General features: G+C 40.7%; 1 long non-coding RNA gene across 1 annotated transcript in view; it reads right to left on the bottom strand.

Annotated features, from left to right (window-relative positions):
* Nucleotides 1–4038: 4038 nt before the first annotated feature.
* The window catches only part of LOC115088676, an 89794-nt gene continuing 72379 nt past the window's right edge, over nt 4039–21453 (bottom strand). The window contains exon 3 of the long non-coding RNA XR_003855815.1: nt 4039–5155. This is a non-coding gene — a long non-coding RNA (uncharacterized LOC115088676). The remainder of the gene's footprint in view (nt 5156–21453) is intronic.

The raw sequence follows: 21453 nt of genomic DNA, 5'->3' as shown, positions 1-21453 counted from the left end.
ATTATAGTAGATCCTTCAGGTAATAATTTTTAGTTTGTCTGATGTTTTGCTCGCTAGGAAATCGGGATTATTTATAGGCATACACAGAGAGATACAAAAACACATTTTATAAACCAAAAAATAGAGAAACACAAAGGGAATCACTGTGTAGGTCCTAGATGTAACAGAAAGGAAGCCAGTTAATTATATGGACAGATCAGCTGAGTAAAAGGTAGGGGATTTAGTAGGTTTCTTTTCTCATTTCTTTCTACAGGTATGAAGGGGCATGCAGTACCTCGTCATCTTCCCTTTCCTGAACCTTCTCCTTTGAGTCATTTCAGCCTCTGAGTAAGCCAGGGAGAGAGTGCCTTGAGCACTGGATGTGACTTTATTCTGAGAACTGGGAGCATTAGCAGAGGAGGAACTTTGGCAGCCATATGTGGTAGCCAAGGTATCCATATTACATCAACTTCTCTCTTCTCTTGTACTTGCAAAAAAAAGGGAGCTGGTCCACAGTCATGGGTTCATATATGTCTTTGGTGGGGCTTTCAGTGCTTTCCTAGCTATTCTTTTGAAAAAATGAGTCCTTGCCATGTGTGCACTACCAACCCCATTATGATTGGTGGGCCGCACAACAATTTTGTTATTGCAGGTGTGCTTTGGGTTTGAAAAGATTGGGAAACACAAATCTAGTTGAAAGTGAAAAGCTGCATGCTCACTTTAAATCTAAACTTAAAAGTTCTTATTGACAATTATGAACTTGGAAAAACTAAGATAATTTCAAATACAGTATTGTACAGAAGCAGCAGCATACCCAAGTCTGCCTTCTAATGCTTTAGCATATGGTTAATGTATATGGATAGAAGTGACTAAGGCACATAGATGTATACCACATTATTTTTAAAATTGAACTCTACAGGCTTTTAAAGAACATATCTTTAGCAATGATCCTTCCAGAGCCAGAAGACTAGTTTCTCTGCTTCTATATTATATTTCTTCTTTTTCCTATAAGATTTGTTTGGAAATGTTCCCACACTAATTTTCCATTTTTGTTCCCTGACTTAGTTAATCATTATTGCGCCTAATCAGATTTTGCCAGCAATTGAATTTATGTTTTCCGCATCAAGATTCACATTAGGAAGCTCCAATGACTCAAAAGGGATTGATTTCAAGTAGACCCTTTCCATTCACTACTGTCACTGCACCAATAATCACAAATGATCCAGTATCTTACACCAATTGTGATTTTGAAATTATATTGTGCTTTTGGTTTGCTTGGTGTTGTTTGTTTTTGGAGGAAGGAGAGGGGATTACAGGAATTTAAAAACCTCTTACACAGCTATCAAGAGCCATCTGTAGAGGATATGGCAGAAATGTGAGGGGCAGAGTGAAAGTGGATTTTCTTATATAGCAATGCATCTTTTTTGTATAAGCACGAGCAACTTCTGGAAGGGTAAAAATCCATTTAAAAACATGCCAGCAAAATCCTCTTCAATAAGCACAGTGAGACTTTTGCCAGTTATTACATTTAGCCTTGGAAAGGATTTTGCACAAGAGTTTGAGGGGAGGGGAGAATTATTCAACTCCTGAAATTACAGGAAATTAAAGCTTTGGGCAAAGATGCATTATGTCAAAGTGTGCAAGTAAACTGACATGCAAGCTTTTTGTACTTATTTTGCTCTAACCTTGCTCAGTGCTTAAATTTGTCATGAAACACCCAAGAGCTCAATTCATACCTAGAAGACTGGGGGTCACATTTGATGAACAGTTCTCAAATTCAGGGGTTTCTGAACACCTTCTGTTGTATTTGGGGCTATCCAGATGCTATTCAGTGTGTTTCTGAACAAAAAAGAGTTTCTTGACTTGGCCAGAATAGAAGATACACAGAGTGTGCAGGAGACGGCGCCACTATAGATACCCTCTACTTGTTCTATATTCCAGTGAATTTATACCCCACCTTATCAAACATGACGTTTCACCCAAAGTGAATAACTAAATTTAAAAATACAATTTCTAAAATACATCTTATACAAACCATCAGTGTTTCCCAATCTTTTCAAACCCAAGGTATACCAACATTAACAAAAATGTTGTGTAGCCCACCAAACTCCATGGGACAGGCAGTGTGGACATGGAGAGGTCTCATGTGTTCAAAAAAAGCTCCATAAGTCTCTCTTCCAAATTTTGAAACAAGGGGAAAGAGGGAACAAAGACACACATGAACCCATCACAGTAGACCAGCTCCCTTTGTATACAAGTGTTGGATAAGGTAACAGTGTGGCAAGTGCAGCTGGCTGCTGCATGTGTTCCTCCACCTCTAATGATCCCAACACGCAGAATAAGTCACATCCAGTTCTCAGTGCACACTCTCCTTGCCTCAGTCAGCCTGGAGCTAAGTCAGTGGATGGAATGACTCAAAGGAGGAGGCTCAGGAGGGAGAAGGAGGAGGTGCTGTATGTGTTGTGCAAAGCAGAGCCTGCCGTCCATGACCTACATGTTCCTATTACTTACCACACTCCAGGGCTCATGATGTAGCTAGGAAGAAGAGACATGCATTTATTTAAATTTAATTAATTATTGTATTTAAAATATTTATAATGCTGCTACAATCAAGGTTCTGGGCAGCTTACAGTGAAACCATGCACAAAAACATTAAAATTAACAAGGTAAACACATAGAAAATATGAAAACTGCCAGGACATACATAAGAACAAAGGAATTGCCATATTGGGTCAGACCAAGGGTGCATCAAGCCCAATATCCTGTTTCCAACAGTGGTCAATCCAAGACACAAGTACCTGGCAGGATCCCAAATAGTAGATAGATCCCATGTTGCTAATGCCCAGGGATAAGTAGTAGCTTTTTCCATGTCTGTGTAGTTAATAACAGTTTATGAACTTCCCCATGAACTTGTCCAAACCTTTTTTAAACCTAGCTATACTAGCTGCCTTTTCCATATCGTCTGGCAACAAATTCCAGAGCTTAATTATGCATTGAGTGAAAAAGAATTTTCTCTGATATGTTTAGATTTAACATTCCAGGACTCTTCTCCTTGCCTCAACTCCAAACTATTACTTGTGAGTACCACTGTGGCTAGAGAACCTAACAGTGAATAACTTATGCTATCTTCTATGGGAGAAAAATTACATTTTTCATGTCTGTTTTCCTTCTCTACCATAGTAAAACATAGGATATGGACTGTGTCATCTTATTTTCTCTTACTCTATCATATTACATTGGAGTGGAATATGAAATAAGTGCAAGGAAAGAGATTTTAAATGGTTCTGATTCAGAGGTGTTTCTCACTATTTTTAAAGACACACTATGATCACTTCAGCACATCACAGCACTTTTCAGTTTAGGAGCAGCTTTTCCAGATCTTAGCTACTGTGCAAGAATCTCAGCATCCTAACCTCCTCATTTATCCTCCTCACAATCAGTTTTAGAAGTATACATTATCTGGACCTCCCCTTTTCCCAGGCACTCACAGTCCTGGACGTAGACCCATCATTTCACACACAAACCACTAAGGGGCCTATTTATCAAAGCATGTTAATGCTAACACAAGCATTAACATGCAATAATGTGCATAGGAAGGGTAATTTTAAATGGCATTATGTGTTAGAGATGTGAATCGGAACTGAAATCGGATCCGATTCTGGTTCCGATTCACATCTATAGAGATGTGAATCGGAACTGAAATCGGATCCGATTCTGGTTCCGATTCACATCTCTATTATGTGTAACCTCTAGGCGAGAAAACCTGGCTACTAGACCTAAAGGAACACCATATAATTTCAGACACTATTTACATAGCTCTCCAAGGTGTTTAGATAAATCTGAGTGTCCAGGTTCCTGTGATGAGAAGCTTAACTTCAAGGCCCTTTTGAATTGTCCAACATTTAGACTGCCCCTTGAGTCCCTTATAAACAAAACTGATCATCTCCAACAGTTTATAGCAGCAATAATCATGCTAGAAGCAAAGTGGTTTGCAACTTAAACTTTACTGATAGTTGATAAAATAGATGAAAAGTTCAATATAACTCTGATATTAAATACATTTAATTTACATTGTAGAAAATTAATAAATTTGTGACCTTCCAGCAAAAGTCTTTGAAATTTAGAAAAGCCAGTTCCTTAATACTTTAGCTCCATTGCTTTTCCAATTAATCAAATTGAAGAAAGTAAACCTCCCAATTTGCCAGATTTATTGCAATTTCTTCTCATTGCATAATTGTAGGATTAATAATCCTAAATACTTATTATATTGAAAAGTACCCATTTTCATGCCTTTTCTGAAGTCTTCTCTATTCTCCTAGATCTCCTTCTGGCAATACAAAGCTGGCAGTTGCCTCCCAAATGCAGCACACCTGAGCCAATAGTGACAATACTCTTGAATGATACATTAATATTTATATATTTTATTTATTTATTTATTTATGTACTGTCACTCCGTATACAATCGTGGCAGTTCACAAATTAAAAGATGCATCAACATAGTCATAGTAACTAAAAACATAATGTAAAATATATCTGTACTTCACTCGTGTGCAGATTATAATGATAACACGTTTAGGAGGCCTTTATCTGCTGATCGTAAATTCCTTTGCGGGGTGTAAAAGTACAATGAAGCACTTAACATATATGAATTGTTTGAGTAAATAATTTTATTTAGGTCAAGGTGAACTTTTGGTGTGACATGAAGGGGCGCTCAAAGGGGCCTGCTCCTTGCGCACGTTCCTTCGGCGTGCGACATCCAGCACGCAGCACCTCTGGCATCCCGCTCATGCTTTTCAACCCGCGCCCCAAGATGACATCAGGGAAGGCCGATGTTACAGTCTCACAGGGTTGGCATGGTGGTTGTTCAGAGGAGAAAGAAGCTGGATCAAAGGGAGCCTCAGGTGTCAATGTGAGGCAGGCAGGCAAGTCAGGCAGGATCTTTCTCCGTCTCTGGTGTCACGTTCATGCTTTGTTTCAACATGCTGCACGAGATGACATCAGGGGGAGGCCGATGTTACAGTGTTATGGGGATGGCACAACGGTTGTTCCGAGGAGCAAGAAACTGGATCAAAGGGAGCCTGAGGCATCGCACTCGCACTTTTCAACTCGCGCCCCAAGATGACAATGGATGTGAATTCATTCTTCTGCAATGATACGGCTTCTTCCCAGGTCCTTTCTAGGTGAAAGATAGAATAAACAACAAAAAAAAAAGCCTGAACCCTTGACCCTAGAGTCCTTAGTCAATAAATACATAGACAAAAAACTCTCAAAAAGGGAACCAAATAAGTGAAAGGAAGGGTGGAAAAATACATTTCTTCTCCAGCAACAAAGGTTCTCCAAATTTTGGACTAAAACAGAGTTAAGACATAACAAGGTCCATAGTCAAATGCATTTAGCTGGATAACTCAAATTATCCAGCTAAATGAAGATTTGAGCACTTATCCGGCTAAAATTTAGCTTCATTTTCTTGACTGATTTTTCTACACAATTTTGTGTTTGGGACAAACTGGTGACCTTGGTGTGAATCTGTCCCCCCCCCCCCCTTTTAAGTACTCAGGGGTAAAGACAATTTTTGAAATCTGTGTACTTCACTGCTTCTTTCCCCCCTCCCAACCTTTCTCTGTTAGTGTTCCTTTTTTTTTTTTTTGTTACTATCCATATGAGTATGTTGGTTGTCCTGGCTAACAGACTATATCCAGAGTTATTTTGCATTGCTTGATTTAAAATAAGAAAACTGCAAATTTATATTATACTTCACTACTGTACCTTTCCCATTTAATGTTCTGGTTGGATTTACTGTCTACGTAAATAAAACTAGTAAAAAGCTGAATTATTGTTTTATTCTGGTGTGATGATTTTATATGGTCTGTGGTACCACAAGTGAGAGGTTGTGTGAAAAGGGCACAGAATTGTGATATCGGGGTGACCGGGGACCCTGTCTCATCCCGCACTCAGGCTACGAACCCGAAGATAAAACATATTAGTAAATATAATTTCTCATGTGGTACTACCCACCCCAATTCATAGTGGGGAAGATTTTTTAAAATGGCGCGTTCGCGTACTTTTGTTCGCGCTCCAGGCGCAAACAAAAGTACGCTGGATTTTAGTAGATACGCGCGTAGCCGCGCGTATCTTCTAAAATCCAGGATTGGCACACGCAAGGCTGCCGATTTTGGGCAGCCGGTGCGCGCCGAGCCGCGCAGCCTGCCTCCGTTCCCTCTGAGGCCGCTCCGAAATTGGAGCGGCCTCGGAGGGAACTCTCTTTCGCCCTCCCCTCACCTTCCCCTCCCTTCCTCTACCTAACCCCCCCCCCCCCCCGGCCCTATCTAAACCCCCCCTACCTTTGTCCACGGATTTACGCCTCCCAGAGGGAGACGTAAGTCCACGCGCGCCAGCGGGCCGCTGGCGCGCCGAGACGCAACCCGGGGGCGGTTCCGGAGGGCGCGGCCATGCCCCCGGACCTCCCCGGGCCGAAACCACACCCCCCGGCCCGCCCCTGAAACACCGAGTCGATCGGCCCCGCCCCTGACATGCCCCCAACATGCCCCCGACAAAAAACCCCGGGACTTACGTGAGTCCCGGGGCTCTGCGCGCACCGGCAGGCCTATGGAAAATAGGCGCGCCGGCGCGCAAGGCCCTGCTCGCGTAAATCTGGGCGGATTTACGCGAGCAGGGCTTTTAAAATCCGCCCCAGTCTGAACAAGGGGGAGCCAACACCAGCAGTCTGTGACACAGACCCTCCGAGTTCTTTTCCCAGAAAACAAACAAAAAGTGAGACTGCACAAACAGGGCTATCCCACAGCAAGGCAACCGAGAAAATAATAAACTAAGAATCCACACACTAAGATGGTGGCCAGGTTTGTAAACACTCAAGGACACCATCTTCTTCTCCCACTTGAGGGGGCCCAAACCCCAACATCTACTCACCAATCTCTCTGTACCTCCCCAGAATGATTGGATCAGTCTTTCTGGTAAGGAAACTTGGGGTTCCTTACATATGTGGTAAAGCAGAGCGTTAACCCAATAAATGCCACTTTTTAAAATAGCCTGCCAAATATGCAAGGATAAATGTTTCCTTGCTTATTGGAGAGGCATTCTTAGGGGTTCCGAGTCTGGAAAGGATTGGACTTAGGCACAATATTGAGAAGTTTTGTCTGGCTAAGTTACCCAGATAGATCGAGGGGGTGGGGGAGGTTCAGGGTGGGCCAAATTTATCTGGACAACTTACCCAAATAACTTCAAAATTTAGGAGTTATCCAATTAAGTTATCCAGATAACTTTAATCATGCTGTGAGGCAATCCTAAAGTTTTTACTGCAATGTGGTTTTATTAGATGTTAATTATATTTTAATTTATATTTTTGTTTTGTCTGTTTATGTGCTGTATATATTGTTGTTTTTATGTTTATTGTAAAATTGTTAGATCAGTAGATTATAAGTATTCTTAAAAAAAATATATTAAGTAAATGTACCCAGAGAAAAACATTGGGTTTCTCTGGGTATATAGTATTTAATTGCACAGCAGTGCCACTGAATATCTAGTTTAAGTTACTTGTATAAGTTTATTTGGGTAAAACATTTGTACAGTTCATGGCTGATTATTTACATCATTGCACGTAAGATCCACCTGGGAAACTACCCGCAAACATTGGCAGGCATAAATGTGTATGTGCAGACTTTTTCTGGGTTACTGTTAAAAATGAAAATATGTGCATACTTTTGCTTTTAAGTCTGTGGATAAAAAGTATCCACAGACTTTACAGCACCTGAAAATTATCCCCTAAAATGGCATTAATACATTTGCCTTAATGTGCTTTTCTTAACATCTAAACTTTTAAATATTTCAATTTAGCTGAATAAATGCAAAAGTATGCTAAGCAGATCCTTTAAATATATTGCAGTTTGTGTTAAACATGCATCTGTATTAACACACAAATTTAACCACCTCTGGAAGTATTTGCGCTACAAGAATCCAACTTTCAAACCTGTGCAGGATATAGTATTTGAATATAACTGGACATGAAGAGATTAATGTTAGCATTTTATAAACTGTAGAGTAGGAGCTGCACAGTTTGTAAAATAACACTGATTTCTGTTCTGAAAGTACATGTGTGAGTTTCAATATGCACAAATATTTCCAATGCAAGAAAATGCATACTTTTCCAACCTGTTTTATAAACATACATGCATATATTTTATGTGTGAAATAATTGGGACAATGCACATCTAATAACCCAGAATTAAATGCAGAGGTGAGTGTTTTATAAAGTGTGTGTGTATATACCAATTTGAAAATAGGTGCATGCATACATAGAATCACCAATTCACTAATACCTCCACCAGTTCACCCAATCCAGTTAACCTAGACCCTTTATCACCTCATCTGATCTGTCACAAATTCACCCACTCGTCTTACCCAAAAACTGTAGATAACCAGAATAGTCTGATTTCACTTGCAAAAGTCAACTAGCAGGTGTAAAAATGCATGAACAAGTTTGCTGATATATATATGCATATACAGGTGAATTTTCAAAGGAGTTACGCATTTAAATAGAGCATACCATCATAGCAATTTTCATAATACATTCACATGTGTAAAGTATACTTTCATGAGCAAATCCTATGGACAATTCAATGGCATATATTGTAGCAATTTTCAAAAGCATTTACAGGTGTAAATCCCAGTTTTACACATGTAAATGCTTTTGAAAATCAGGCCCATATCTCTTACAAAATAGCAACTACAGTGTGTACTTCTGTACCCTGTCCTGGATCACCCCTAGACCACTCCATTTTTCCCTGGTAAAATATTTATGCAAAATCAAAAACACAAGCATGCTCTCAAGGGTTATAAAATGACACATACACATGTTCATGCAAGTTATGTGCATATGTTATTTTACACAAAACCCTTTTCAAAATAGACTCTAAATTTTGCATTAACATGTGCTTTTAGTGCACAGTTCACAAGCAGTTTTTCCCCCAGTATTAGATTCTGCATTAGCTGTACTAATAGCACTAGAGATATGCATTTGTTTAAAATGAAAGCACAAAACAAGACAAAATAAGGGTAATCCATTTTATTCGGGGGCCCTGAAATGAATTGAGGACCCCCAAATGAAACAAACCAACATTCATTTTAAATGAATGCATTGGGCCTAGGCCTCACCTAAAGCATAGGCCGAGGCCCAAAGCAGGGTCCGTGGCCTATACCCGAGCGTGACCCCAGAGCCTTGGGCTAGGCCTGAAACCAAGGCTTTGCCTAGGGCATAGGCTGAAGCCCAAATCAGGGGCCATGGCCTATGCTCAAGTGCTAAGCTGGGGTCTTGGCCTAGGCCTGGGCCGAGCCCCGAGACCCCCCCTAGGGTTGCCAACTTTTCCACAGACCAGGACTGGACACTTGAAGATACCAAGGGAGGGAGTGCATTTGCATAAATTTACATAAATTCTAGATCCTGCAAAGTGTATTTGATATGCACTAAAGAGTAATGAGCTGAGAGGCTACACACAGGCAGGAGTTTCTCTTCTAGCATCTCAGGGCAATAAAAGGGGAGAACCTGCCATTTAGCTGCTTCCCATTTCTTCTAACTAGCTCAGCTACATAGGGCAAGCTGTGGTGCATAGCTCTAAAGTTGTGGCTCATTGTTTTGTGCCTTGTTGTGGTTGGCTGCTACGGAAGCAGTCAGAGCCCACTGGTGAAGAGAGCCAGGACTGGTGCTAACTTTTTAGCTGCCTCATACAAACAATTAATGTGTTTCCCAAACAAAGCCAGTGAAAGAGTATTAGGTGCCATAGGTAAATCTTATAGACCTGTGCTCTCTCTCCTCCCACAGCACACTCCACACACAATTAAAAAGTATGCATTTATAATAACAGATTTTATATGAAAAAGGATATTCAAAGTACAGTCTTCTGAGGTTAAAATACTAATGTGTATTATATTTACTTATACTGCTGTAGTATGAACCAGAAAACCTTGCACAAAAAACACTTAGAAGCTATTGGAATATATGTCAGGTGTGGGCTTTGCCTTCCAAAAACCATCAGTAAACAATTAGAATATAGTAAACTTCCTATACCAGCACTAATTTCCATCATGCAAACAGGAACAGTCTTATTTTTTAAAAAGCAATGTTGAAAATATACCAGACCCTAAAACACCATTACACCTCCTATTAGGAAAACAAAACCAGCCAAGATAATAAAGAGCCCTACAAAGGAACTATACGCTAGCAGAATATCTCACCTCAGTCACAAATGCAGAGCATAGAAAGACCTTCAACAACTATAAAATAAAAAGATCACAAAGTAAAAAGAGAAACATGCAAACAAAAACTGAACTGGAAACTGCAAGAAGCCATACTCTGTATCCAGAGAAATAATGAAAAATAGAAAGAATACCATTCTTCATAAGACAATAAATAAAATAAAGGTATATACAACATCAATCATAATAGTAAAACCATACTGCAAGAAGAATAAATATTTTAATACAGCTGATGAACAAAACATCCAATAATTAAAAACCTAAAATATTGTTACATTTTCAAAATACCCATAAAATATTTTAAAACAACAGACATCAAATAACACCCAATAATTAAAACTAATAAGATATAAAAATTTCCATGATCTCCATATCTGGGAACTCTTGATTTACAGGATTGCTGTGGATCATTAAGGGTGAGGAGAGTGGGGAACTACAAAAAAAACCACTCCTCTCTCTCACCCACACTCCTTCTCTCTTTCACATGGATACATGCACATACACGTTCCTTGTCTCTCTCTCTCTATCACACACACACACACACACAAATCTACCTCTATCTCACACTTACTCTCAAAGGAGCCAGGAATGTCGGAAAGGGTGGGGGTTGGGTGCCAGTGCTGCATAGTGTTATCAGTGCCCCTTAGCCTGTATGCAGCTGGTGGCTTAACTAGCTGGTTATCTCATCCACGGGGCTTCCCATTGCCCTGCTTCCTGGGGCAATGGGCAGCCCAGCAACAGGCCTGAGGGGAGCAAGGTGATAGGCAGGAAGGTTAAAGACTGGGATTAGGATAGGAGACACTGGGCAGGGAGAAGTACAGGAATGGTGTCACTGCACTATACTAAATGTTTTTGTTTGCACCAGGTAATTCTATTGTGATAAGGGAGAAGGGTAAGATGGTTTCTGTTTATTTTTTTCTTTATAAACAATTCCTGTTTACCTGACTGAATTGTCTGGCTTTGGCTGCAGCAACAGCAGCCAATAGAAAATAAGAGGCAGTCAGATGGGAGGGGCATGGGATCTTCTTGGTGTTTGGATAATTGCCAGGTTCTTGTGGCCTGGTTTGGCCTCTGTTGGAAACAGGATGCTGGGCTTGATGGACCCTTGGTCTGACCCAGCATGGCAATTTCTTATGTTCTTATGTTCTAGAATAGTAAACATGAAAGTAGGAAAATAGGTATCAAGGAGGGAAGGGTAAGGGTGCCAGCCAGGAGCAACCAGAAGCTAAACAAGCAGGCAACCAGAGTGAGACTTGAAGGAGGGAGGAAGGTATATCCTGCAGTGAGCAGCAGGTAGGCTGCTACCAGCAGAGGAAATTTGAAGACAGCAATGACATGGGAAGAAGACGCTGCAGTAGGGATGGGCTTGGCCATGATGTGAGCTATAAGTGTAGATGAGGCAGCTGTGGTGGTGGTGGGTGATGCAAGTCCCGGCCAGGAAAAGGCAGCAGCAGTGGTAGAACAGCATGACTGACTGAACAAGCTGTAGGGAGCAGAAGTAGTGGAAGTTAGCTGGAACTTGAACACCGAATGTGCAGGCACAGTTTCTATCGGCAACTCCCTCATGCTCCTCCTCCTGTGCTGTATCAGCTTCCTGATACAATGACCAGGCATCTGATTGGAGGGAGGGTAGACACCTAAATCATACATGCCATTCTCTGATTGGATGATGTGCAGTGCAGCCAGTATAGTTCCGATGCTGTCCCAGGGACATGCATGCATGCAGTTTTGACCCCAAGTTACAGTGTCCAGTTACCTCTGCAACTGGACACTGTACAATTAGCTTAAAAACCTGACTGTCCAGTTAAAAATCAGGCAGTTTATAACCCTAATGCCCTCTGAAAAATCAATTACCTGATCTGTCGGGTATCAGTGGAAGTGGCCAGGCCGGGTCTCAACACCTGGGCCTCGACTTGGACCCAGGCATGACATTGGGTCCTCGGCCTAGGCTGGAGCCCAGGCAATATCGTACATCAAAATGGTGCCACCTGGTAGGGTGAATGCGCTGGAGTTTACTCCTGCACAATCCCAGCAGACAGCGTTGGTTAAAGAGTAAAAGAAGAAAGATGAGGACGACTTTGGAGTTGCACCAAGGCTTGAGCTCTGGGACTGGGCCTGACCCTAGACCGAGGCCCAATCATTGGGACCCATCTCTAGGCCAGGCCTTGGCATTGGACTAGGCCTGGGCTTTGGCAAAGGCTAAGGCCCTTGTGTTGGGAACCAGCCTCCGAGCCTGGCCCTAGTTTTGGGTCTGGGTCTGGCCCAAGGCCCTGACATTGGGGCCCAACCTCTGGGTTGGGCCACAGAATCAGGCCTGGATCCAGGCTCCAGCCTAGACCCTGGCTTCTGGCCCCGGCCTCTGGGGCAGGCCATGGCATCAGGCCTCAGCTTCAGCTCTGGCCTAGGCCCCGGTGTCAGGCCCTGGCCTCTGGGCTGGGCTATAGCATTAGGCCTAGGCCTGAGTACCAGTCTAGGCCAAGGTGTCAGCCTTTTGTAGGCCGATGCTCAGGTCACGGTGACCTACTCTGCCCTTGGCCTTTGAAAGGCTGAAGCTTCTGCCAGGGCCTAAGCCTCACCAGTGGATCCCTACTGGACCAGGTAAGTGGGGGCCGGGGGGATATCCTTGCCCTTGCATTTTTCCAGGTGGGTGGAAGGAACGAGAATCCTTGCACTTTTGTCTTTTTTTTTTAATGATTGATTTTTTTTCACACAAATGAAACGAATCAAGCATTCCATGGACTGAAATTTGTTGGAAAAATCCTTCTGAAAACAATTTTTTTTACCTGCACATCCCGATAGCATATGTTGAAATTGTGTGTTAATGTGTGATATAAGCTCACTGTGATAAATAGGCCACTTAATCTTTGAGTATATCACTCCAATGCTAAAGGCATTGTATCGGCTACCAGTGTCTGCATGGATATATTTTAAACTGGAGATCCAGGACTTTAAAGCCCTTTATGTCAGAAGGATAAAGTAAAGGATTAATTACCTCTCTATGAACTGAAGGGAAATATGAAATTCTTTCAATCTTCCCAACTAGAAGCTCCTCCAATGAACTCTGTTAACTTAAGGAGCAATAGGAATCAACACCAAGACTTACTGAACATCTCTCCCTGTAGGATGTATACAAAAATCCTTGAGCTCTACCATTAGGATCTAAAGGATAGTGGTTCCCTCACTCTGGGCGATACCATGTGGCAGAGGCATACCCAGAAAAGAGAACACAGATGTATTCTTAATTACAAGTAAATCTATAAGTAAACTGATTTTCTGGTGGATTTTCATTCTCTTGCACCTTTAACCTCTTGATTTTCTGTTATAAAGTGCAGATATAGACCTATTCCACAAAAATGAGTACAAGTAGGAGGCAGACAACTACAAACCCATCAGTCTAATGTTAGTAATGGACAAACCTATGGAAACAATGCTAAAGAAAAAGATAAATCAGCCCCCTTAAATCAAACTGTTTATAGGACCTTGGATAACATGGTTCACAAAGGGTAGATCCTGTCAAACTCGATTGAGTAATAAAGTAATAAAAGTAGTAGATCAGGGAGATTTTATGGATGTTTGTGACACTGTTTATGTTTAGAGGAATGGTAAACAAGTTGGATGGTATGGGAGTAGGACAGAAAGTTGTAAACTGAACGAGGAGCAGCTTGAGCAGCAAAACTTAGAAAGGGCCCGATGCAAAAAATCAGTGCAGAATACGGGCACTCAGTGTTGAGCGCCAGCTTTCCTAACACGCACCCAGCACCTCTCCTAGGCTTGAGATTGCATATTTAAATGAGGGGTCACGCTGCCAAGGAGGCGCTAGGGGCAAATGTGTGCCCCTAGCGCCTCCTTGCAGCTTGCACCCAGGAGAGGTGGCTGTCAGCGGGTTAGGAAAACGAATGCTCAATTTTCCAAGTGTCCCTTATCCTAACCTGCCAGCACACTTTTTTTTTAAACCTTTTAGTTCCTCTGACTTAATATTGCCATGCTATTAAGTCGGAGGATGTACAGAAAAGCAGCAGGCGTTCATTCCTAAGCGTAAAAATGTACAGGTTGGGCGCCCATTTTTTTTTGGATCTGGGGAGAATAGCTAATAGCCTCATCAACATGCATTTGCATGTGATGAGCGCTATTAGTTTCGCTGGGGGGTTGGATGTGCATTTTGGACTCACTAATCCCCTTATAGCATAAGGGGCTGTGCACGTACGTCCAAAACCCGCGTCCAACCATGGGTTAAAAAGTGCACTTGGCTAAGCGCACTGTTTTGCATTGGTCCCTTTTCAATGGAGATAATTTTGCTAAAGGTAATTCACTATGGCATACCTCAGGGTTCTGTGATAGGGTCAGTTCTTCTCAGTATCTTTATTAGCAACATTGTAGAAGGACTTGAAGGAATAATATGATTGTTTGCACTTGATACAAAAATCTGTAACAGGTAGAGGAACTACCTGTTAAAAGAGTTTTGATAACATTAGAAGAATGGTCAAGGATTTCAAAGCTGTTCTTCAGTGTAAAATATGTGAAATCAGTCAACTTTTCAATTAGGATGACAAGAACTAGCAACTGTTAAACTCAAATAATCAATAGTGAGACTCTACTATAAGTTTTATAGGCCATACTTTTACATTGAGAGGATGCAAAAAAATTCAGACAAGGGCCACTAAATGATACAGGCCTGCAACATAAAACACAGAGAGGTTTAGGAAACTCAAAACATACTTGCTGGAGGGAAGAAGGGAAGTGTGCATATGATAGAATCATTTAAAATATTTAGCAGGTATTAGGGATGTACATTCATTTCAAACAAATGAGAAATCCAAACCGAAATGGAATTCTTTTTGGCTTAGATTACCAGAAAGGAATGCACCATCTCTATGAAAACCCTGAAAAGTTTCAGGTGTTTTCATTTCGGGAAACAGTGTGCACAAATAGTACACACTATTTCTTCAGAAAAACATTTGGGCCTCCATCATTAACCGGGACTGGGGCCTACCTCACCCCTCGATCCTCCTTCACCCTTTCCCCCACCCTAGAAATCAGCTGGGGCCTAGGCCTACCTGGCTAGGGTGAGCCAAGCAGAGAAGCAGCTGATCACCGAGCACTATGTCTAAATGTCTACTCTTCTAACGGAGGCACTTTATTTCACCTGAAGTAAACTTATCCTTTATTCTTAAGTTTATGAACTGTTACTAATTTGCTGATATATAGAAACAATTTATGAGACTATGACAGCAATTGTACAGGAAAGATGTGCTAAGGCAGAGTCCTGTGAATGCAAACTCTTCATGGGCAGGACAGCTGTGAGTGAAACATAGCAATAAAGATTGTGTTGATAGGAAGACAATTTTTAAATATTTGGACAAATGCAGCATTGCATGCCAGCTTGCTAAGTCATTGACATTTCTTTCTCACTGTAATGAGTGCTTTTGTATGTTTGTATGAGTGCTACAGGTTTCTCCATTGATTCCTCCAAAATCTGGCTCTGTAAGTGTTGGAGAGAGTGCACAAATTAGGCTGACTTGTGAATGAGGTGTAGGCAGTTGTTTTTAGCTTCTTTCAATTACTTCATGCTGTACTTCATGCTGATGTAGTTTCCACACATGTTCACTGTAATTTCCTGCTGTTTTTGTATAGGAAACTTTGCATGCCCAAAAAGGTATGAGTGCCATGCATATTGTAATGAGCCTTAGAAAGCATTCCATGCTCTGGAGCTGGCCTAGCCCCAAATGCCTCATGGGCCTGATGTATCAAGCATTTTTCACATAGATGTAGGGATGTGTTGCTGGTTGTTTCGATTAGTGAGTGCAATTAGTGATGTGCACTGCATCGAATTATTACACGCTAAAATGAAATGACATAAAACAAAGCAAAAAAAGGAATGAAAAAGAAAAATAAAACAAATGAAATTTTTTTTGCTGTATACTCCTAAAAACTAGGAGCCTTTTAATACATCAGGCTGTATACACTTTGGCAGTCTCTTTTCAGTCTTTGAATAGTGTTTAAATAATCCACTTTGGGCTCTTTTCCAGCCTCAGACTGGGTGAATCATCGCCTTTGTGTTTATAATGAAAACCTAAAGATACTTATTTATATTTAAAAATAAGCATCAACATAGTAATTAATATATCCCATCATTGCACCAAGGGTAGCGGTTTCCAAGATTTAGTTCAAGATCAGCTTTGTCCATGAATTCTACTTTTCTGTGTCTCATCACAGAAGGGCAGAAAGAATAGGAGCAGTAGGTGACAGACTTGTGACTGAAGGGAATGACAGATGCTGTTTTGAATCCATTTCCTATAAAGGCAGTTCATCTCTTCCTTGACAGTTTCCTTTTGTCTATTCCAGCCCTAATGATTTATTACTCCAGAAAACATGTAAATCTCGGGGGACTGCCAAAAGACAGCACAGCTCAGAAAGACACTCTTGTCGCAGTCTCTTTATCTGTTTTGCTTCCGAGTCTCTCCTACTGTGATGGACAGAATATGGGTCCGCTCCACTCCTGCAGCTCTTCTCAGCGGTGCGCAACAATACTGTGTGTGTGACAAGCGAGGAGAGCCATAGCCTGCAGAGGAGCAGCTGCTCACCCAGCAGTATGTCTAAGTGCTCCTCTCCTGATGGAGGCACTTTATTTCACCTGAAGTAAACTTATCCTTTATTTCTAAGTTTATGAACTGTCACTAATTTGCAGTATCCCAGCAGGGGTGCTATGCTTAATGCTGATAACTTATGGTAAAGAGGATGGCGTAAAAGAACTCTGAAACTGCATAATGCAGCGTGATTTTCTCCTGCACTTCTTAACGCAACATTAAACACTTTATAAACCAATCACCATCTTGCCTGCTTTAGTGAATCAGTATGTCTGCAATAGTCAATAAAAAAAAAAGTCCCTGCACTTATGTTTGCCAAAAATAATAATGTCTTGTATGTCATATGACTGCCATAGTTATCTCACTGAACATGTCCCATTCCGTTGAGACTTTTAGCTCAGCTGGAGATCCAATATTCGGCACTTGCCTTTATAACAATTTTAAATGGGAATCAACAGAGATGCATTTACAAGCTGCTATTGGATTTCCTTTCTCCTTTCTTCTCTCATTACTCACTGAGACTAAATTTATTTTTTATTTGAATAACAAATGAATCATTCTATTAATTTCTGATCATATACAGTACATAATACAGATCATAATGCCAGCTTCAGTATAAAGATGGTGGGCTATAAACAGGGCATAATGATAAACTGAGACACTTTCATTTTTTTAATTTATTTTTTTTTACATTTTTTAAACTTATTTTGAAAACACAAAGATCAATTTTCAACAAGCTGAATGGTAAAAATACCTTATTAATTTTAGCTGGTTATTTTTAGGTGAATTGAGTGTTGAACATAACCAGCTTATTTTTCAGCCGAACGTTCTCCAAAATAACATAGTAACACAGTAACATAATATTGACGGCAGAAAAAGACCAGATGGTCCATCCAGTCTGCCCAGCAAGTTTCCTGTGGTAGTAATTGCCGCAACGTGTAGGTTACTCCCAAGCCTTATGTTAAGAGCAGCAATGTTTATAATCTAGCCCATCAAAATATTTGGTTAAATTTAGACCTCTTAGTTGTCTGACTGGGTTTCAGTGGATAAATGTAGCCGGTTAGTACTGAAAACTAGCTCTAACTAGAGTTAAGTTATTATTGTATTTGGAGCCTAACATTTAAAGTCCTTGCAATATCTGGTCTGTGATATTAACATTATGTTTCAATTCTTTGTTAAGCTCTCAGTCTACACATAAATTAAGGCACATGACTCCCATAGCAGTCTTCAAAATGTTGACCTCACAACAACTAACTCCTTCTCTTTGTATAGTATCTTTCCTGACTTTATACAGTACATTTTCAAGGTATTCCTTTGCAAGAATCACCTTTTATCTTTGATGAAATGATTAAAATGTCTCTACAAATTCATGAAGTAGCAAAAGAAGGTTGACTAAGAAGGAGAAAAAAAAAAGGAAGAGAGAAGCGCCAGACAATCCTTAATGCCTAGAAATTACATATACAGTTCAGATACCACTCATTTATTCTTGGTGAGGCAAAACCTAACAGGAAAGATCAGTGAGTGTGTGATTTGGAGGTCTCCAGATGACTGTAAAACATTCCTTAAGCCTATGATTCTCACAGAAAGAATAAAAGTAAAAAAAAGAGTATGTATGTGACTAATTAACCATGGCGAGGACAATTTTCGAAAATCATTTACCCAAATAGACACCAATTTACCCGGGTAAAAGTCAGAGCTTTCTGAAAATCGAGCACCCTTACCCCAACTAAAAGTACTTGTGGGGCTCCGAGATAAGGGGAGGTTTTTCCAGGGGTGTGGAATGGAAAAGAGAAAAATAGCACACGTACATTGCATTTCCTAGCCAAATGTAGCCCACATGAAAAGCAGGTGTGAAGTCCACAGGCCAATTGTACTGGCAGCATGTCTTTGGTCATTGGCCACTTGTTCTATTTCTTCACCATCAATTTGCCTCCTAGCTCAAACTCTTTGAGATCCATGTTCAGTCACATAAGAACATAAGAACATAAGAAAATGCCATACTGGGTCAGACCAAGGGTCCATCAAGCCCAGCATCCTGTTTCCAACAGTGGCCAATCCAGGCCATAAGAACCTGGCAAGTACCCAAAAACTAAGTCTATTCCATGTAACCATTGCTAATGGCAGTGGCTATTCTCTAAGTGAACTTAATAGCAGGTAATGGACTTCTCCTCCAAGAACTTATCCAATCCTTTTTTAAACACAGCTATACTAACTGCACGAACCACATTCTCTGGCAACAAATTCCAGAGTTTAATTGTGCGTTGAGTAAAAAAGAACTTTCTCCAATTAGTTTTAAATGTGCCCCATGCTAACTTCATGGAGTGTCCCCTAGTCCTTCTACTATCCGAAAGAGTAAATAACCGATTCACATCTACCCATTCTAGACCTCTCATGATTTTAAACACCTCTATCATATCCCCCCTCAGTCGTCTCTTCTCCAAGCTGAAAAGTCCTAACCTCTTTAGTCTTTCCTCATAGGGGAGTTGTTCCATTCCCCTTATCATTTTGGTAGCCCTTCTCTGTACCTTCTCCATCGCAATGATATCTTTTTTGAGATGCGGCGACCAGAATTGTACACAGTATTCAAGGTGCGGTCTCACCATGGAGCGATACAGAGGCATTATGACATTTTCCGTTTTATTCATCATTCCTTTTCTAATAATTCCCAACATTCTGTTTGCTTTTTTGACTGCCGCAGCACACTGAACCGACGATTTCAATGTGTTATCCACTATGACACCTAGATCTCTTTCTTGAGTTCTAGCACCTAATATGGAACCCAACATCGTGTAATTATAGCATGGGTTATTTTTCCCTATATGCATCACCTTGCACTTATCCACATTAAATTTCATCTGCCATTTGGATGCCCAATTTTCCAGTCTCACAAGGTCTTCCTGCAATTTATCACAATCTGCTTGTGATTTAACTACTCTGCACAATTTTGTGTCATCTGCAAATTTGATTATCTCACTCGTCGTATTTCTTTCCAGATCATTTATAAATATATTGAACAGTAAGGGTCCCAATACAGATCCCTGAGGCACTCCACTGTCCACTCCCTTCCACTGAGAAAATTGCCCATTTAATCCTACTCTCTGTTTTTTGTCTTTTAGCCAGTTTGCAATCCACGAAAGGACATCGCCACCTATCCCATGACTTTTTACTTTTCCTAGAAGCCTCTCATGAGGAACTTTGTCAAACACCTTCTGAAAATCCAAGTATACTATATCTACCGGTTCACCTTTATCCACTTGTTTATTAACTCCTTCAAAAAAGTGAAGCAGATTTGTGAGGCAAGTCTTGCCCTGGGTAAAGCCATGCTGACTTTGTTCCATTAAACCATGTCTTTCTATATGTTCTGTGATTTTGATGTTTAGAACACTTTCCACTATTTTTCCTGGCACTGAAGTCAGGCTAACCGGTCTGTAGTTTTCCGGATCGCCCCTGGAGCCCTTTTTAAATATTGGGGTTACATTTGCTATCCTCCAGTCTTCAGGTACAATGGATGATTTTAATGATAAGTTACAAATTTTTACTAATAGGTCTGAAATTTCATTTTTTAGTTCCTTCAGAACTCTGGGGTGTATACCATCTGGTCCAGGTGATTTACTACTCTTCAGTTTGTCAATCAGGCCTACCACATATTCTAGGTTCACCGTGATTTGATTCAGTCCATCTGAATCATTACCCATGAAAACCTTCTCCATTACGGGTACCTCCCCAACATCCTCTTCAGTAAACACCGAAGCAAAGAAATCATTTAATCTTTCCTCGATGGCCTTATCTTCTCTAAGTGCCCCTTTAACCCCTCGATCATCTAACGGTCCAACTGACTCCCTCACAGGCTTTCTGCTTCGGATATATTTAAAAAAGTTTTTACTGTGAGTTTTTGCCTCTACAGCCAACTTCTTTTCAAATTCTCTCTTAGCCTGTCTTATCAATGTCTTACATTTAACTTGCCAATGTTTATGCTTTATCCTATTTTCTTCTGTTGGATCCTTCTTCCAATTTTTGAATGAAGATCTTTTGGCTAAAATAGCTTCTTTCACCTCCCCTTTTAACCATGCCGGTAATCGTTTTGCCTTCTTTCCACCTTTCTTAATGTGTGGAATACATCTGGACTGTGCTTCTAGAATGGTATTTTTTAACAATGACCACGCCTCTTGGACATTTTTTACTTTTGTAGCTGCTCCTTTCAGTTTTTTTCTAACAATTTTTCTCATTTTATCAAAGTTTCCCTTTTGAAAGTTTAGCACGAGAGCCTTGGATTTGCACACTGTTCCTTTTCCAGTCATTAAATCAAATTTGATCATATTATGATCACTATTGCCAAGTGGCCCCACCACCGTTACCTCTCTCACCAAGTCCTGTGCTCCACTGAGAATTAGATCTAAAATTGCTCCCTCTCTCGTCGGTTCCTGAACCAATTGCTCCATAAAGCTATCATTTATTCCATCCAGGAACGTTATCTCTCTAGCGTGACCCGATGATACATTTACCCAGTCTATATTGGGGTAATTGAAGTCTAGAAATCAGCAGAAGCGACCTTGCACATAAGCAAGCAATCACATAAACATAGTGCAAGAACAAAGATACAGTTCCATCCAAACTTCACAATTAT

This window comes from Rhinatrema bivittatum, chromosome 3, assembly GCF_901001135.1.
Source record: "Rhinatrema bivittatum chromosome 3, aRhiBiv1.1, whole genome shotgun sequence".
NCBI lineage: Eukaryota > Metazoa > Chordata > Amphibia > Gymnophiona > Rhinatrematidae > Rhinatrema > Rhinatrema bivittatum.
Note: the sequence above shows the minus strand (reverse complement) of the source record. Positions and strands in the feature narration are given on the sequence as shown.